Source organism: Octopus bimaculoides, chromosome 6 (genome assembly GCF_001194135.2).
Source record: "Octopus bimaculoides isolate UCB-OBI-ISO-001 chromosome 6, ASM119413v2, whole genome shotgun sequence".
In the NCBI taxonomy this organism is placed as follows: Eukaryota; Metazoa; Mollusca; class Cephalopoda; order Octopoda; family Octopodidae; genus Octopus; species Octopus bimaculoides.
In genome coordinates, this window is record NC_068986.1 from 96,849,182 (window position 1) to 96,852,884 (window position 3,703).

At 38.1% G+C, this 3,703-nt stretch overlaps 1 protein-coding gene across 1 annotated transcript in view; it reads right to left on the reverse strand.

The window, feature by feature from the left end:
- LOC106879970 (zinc finger protein 708) overlaps nucleotides 1–1,623 on the reverse strand; it is a 45,794-nt gene extending 44,171 nt beyond the window's left edge. Inside the window, exon 1 of the mRNA XM_052969003.1 lies at nucleotides 1,541–1,623. The gene's annotated coding sequence lies outside the window, so the exon portion shown is untranslated. The remainder of the gene's footprint in view (nucleotides 1–1,540) is intronic.
- Between the last annotated feature and the right edge of the window lie 2,080 nt (nucleotides 1,624–3,703).

The following is a 3,703-nucleotide window of genomic DNA, read 5'->3' on the forward strand; positions in this document are numbered from 1 at the left end:
TGAAAGACGCTATATTCTATAATGAGATTATATATACTTTCTCACACAACAATTCAAATATATTTATTTTAAATCATTTATTTGTTTTAAATTGTTCATCTTTCTCCCACCTCTCACTCTCACACACATGCACATATACTACTTTGGGAGCGAAAGAGTTTTGTTTATATTTCACAACAACTATGAAACAAAAATGTAACAATTTGTCAACCCCCCGCACCCGTTTTTCAGACCACAGATTAACACCCGCACGATTTCCACTAGGGTGTTACGGTTAGGGTTTTAGGGTTAGGATTAGGGTTAGGGTTAAGGTTAGTGTTAGGGTTAGGGTTGGTGTTAGGGTTAGGGTTAGGGTTTAGGGTTAGAGTTAACCTAGAAGCGACAGGCCCCTTATTTTTTCGTTAAGGCTGTTGGTAAGTTTTCCTAAGTTACTCCAATTCACATCCCCAATGCAAACCTTCAGATCAACCTTTTCCTATGCAGATCTCTAATGCAACTTAAAAAAAAAAAAACAGTCAATGAGTGGAAATAACCAATAAACTGATTCCTTATGGGATTTCCCAATCAAATTGCCAGCAAACCATTTTCAGCCAAACCAATTTCAACAGATTTCGCTCAAATCTGATGTCCATGTTACTTATTTTGGTTTGAAATAAAGTACTTGATCACTTAATAATCCTAGCTTAATCCCGAGCAGCGCCGGGCTATACTGCTAGTAAGAACTATATTTGCACACCACAATATACTACTGGCATGCCACTACATAATTATGTAAATATTGTGATATACTTCTTGCGAAGACTTATTGGGGCAAGCGAAAGTGAAATCAGTATAGCACCTGTGCCCAGCATTGCCTTTCTAGCATTTGTGCCCGTGACATGTGTAAGGATTTTCGAGCGAGATTGTTGCCAGTGCCCCCCCCCAGACTGGCTCTTGCGTGTGGCACGTAAAATACACCATTTTGAGCGTGGCCATCGCCAGTACCGCCTGACTGGCCTTTGTAGGATTTTCGAGCGAGATCGTTGCCAGTGCCCCTGGACTGGCTCTTGTGTGGGTGGCACGTAAAATACACCATTTTGAGCGTGGCCGTTGCCAGTACCGCCTGACTGGCCTTCGTGCGGGTGACACGTAAAAGCACCCACTACACTCTCGGAGTGGTTGGCGTTAGGAAGGGCATCCAGCTGTAGAAACTCTGCCAAATCAGATTGGAGCCTGGTGTTGCCATCCGGTTTCACCAGTCCTCAGTCAAATCGTCCAACCCATGCTAGCATGGAAAGCGGACGTTAAACAATGATGATGATGACTTCTGTAAAAAATAAGTATTATTTGAACAACGTTGGAATTGGTTTTATTATGAGACAGCATGCTGTCTTAACATCATTGCAGTGTATCAAAACCCATTCAACCAATCTACACAATGTTTTGATAATTGCTCATCCAGAGTTGTAAATAAACAAATAACTAGCTAAATAAATAAATGCTGAATTTAACATTCAAGAAATTTCAATTATCCATTGTTGTAGCTAAGAAAGTAACTTACCATGAAATATCCAGTATACATACAGCAAGATACAAATTGCAATTAAGGTTTTTATTTTAAGGTACATCTCTGTCAAAAAATATAAAATAAAGCAAAATCTTTAAAACAATATAGAAATTAGAAAGATTAAAATGTAAAATTTAAAGTTGTTGTGTCCGTGACACATGTTATATTACATATCAATTTATGAATTTGTACCTAAGTAAAAAGAAAAAAGCAGTTTGATGGGCCTGTGTAGTATGGTCATAACATGGAAACAGAGCCAACATGCTACCATACAGTATTTGACATACCATAAAGAGGTGCATACTATCTGATTTTAGAGGAATATGTGCATTTTTAAACAGTCAAAATGTTTAGTGGAAGAGTGTAGGTTGGAGACAGTGGATTGTAAAGTGTACTTTAAAGATTTGTTGCAGCTTTTAGTAGAAAAGGTTAAGTGGTATATGATAACAACATATGAACAGTGGTTGGATGAGAAGAATTTTACTGCGATTGGATGGATTATCTTACAAGTTTAATTTCAGTAAGTCAGATGTACAGCAAAACTGACAGCAGATTAGAACCATGTCTAATTATGTAAGCCAGGGTGTCATGGTGCTTCTGGACAACGATGCACATAAAGGGGATTTTTTGGTAATACTAAGTCTTTAAATCTGCTAAATGTGCAGTTCTCACTTGTATACTCAGAATAGCACAAGCTTGTGCAATTTGTGGAATATCTTTTGAGAACATACACCACATTGCTTAAAACAATCTAAAGAGTTTTGATTGTAAGTCTGGCTTCAGTTGGTTGTCAATCAAGTTTGATGAATCTAAAGTTTTCAGCAGACTCAGATATCATTATATGATTGTTGTCTTAAATGCAACAGTTATCAGATACAAGATCACTTTCTAATACAACAGCATCTGTCCATGGGTCAAATAAATGACCACATATTGGAAATATTTGAAATCAATCACTCCATTAAATCCTCAGATCCTTTTAGATATCCCTTACTGCATTCAGTTCTTTCCCAGCAACCATCTGTATGGCAGCGCGTAGTTCGTTATAGCTCCATTCACGTGAGGTACATTACCTCTGGAGATAATGGGTGAAGTTAGAGCAAAACAAGAATCTGCTGTGAGCTGCCAGTTTGTAGTGTTGCTCAGCGTGAGTGTGAACGCAAAAGAGAAAATCACCTTAATACACCTCCTTGAATAGATGTTGCCCACGAGAGCCTCGCCGTGGTCTTGCACATGGCAAACATGTTTGTAGGCGAGATCTCACTCTTGTCTTGGTCATGGTAATGGCTGCCAGCGAGATCTCGCACCAAATAACGCTGGCTTCTTGTGTCACGCTACAAACTCATGGGGTTCAGCACATGATACACAAGCAATGGTTTTAGCTTGCAATCGGCTGCACAGTTGCCTCCAAACATTAAGGTCAAACACTCTTTTGATACTATGTAGCCAGGAATTCTTTTCTCTTCCTTGGATATGAAAGAACAATCTGGTAATTTCTTCCAGTAGATACCGGTCTTATCAACATCGAATATTTGTTCAGATAGAAATCCATTATCTTCAATAATCTTTGCTAATGTTGTAGGAAATTCCGCTGCAGCAACTTCGTCAGCTGATGTGCTTTCACCTTTTTTTAATTTCTCATCTGGATATTTCTTTTTCAAATCTTCAAACAAAGATAATGCTTTCTCCTGAATTATTTCCTGACTACAGTTTGCTTGCTGACGATTCTGTCTTTCAACCCAGGTCAAATCAAAAACAGGAAGAGAAAAATAAGAGCGTGAGGGGGAGAGACAATAAACAAGTGAAGATAGAGAAGGTGTGTTGGCTAGTGGTCAGGATAAAATGATAGATGTGTATAGCGATGTGTGTGCGTGCGTGCGTGTGTGTTTGTGTGTGAAAATATGAATGTATATAAAGATAAAGAGATTGAAGAAAGAAGTTATTGTCTCTAGGTCAAATTCTTTCTTTCAATGCATGACTAAGCAATAACCTTGGCTTTTCCACTTGCAGTTAAAAGTACACACACACACACACACACGTGCGCGCGCTACTTCTAAACTTAGTTATTTCTGTGAGGCATTGAAAACTGGTCATATTTTATGAATCAAGAAATTAAAGAATATGTTCCAAAATTTAAATTTTGAATTTAGTTTAATT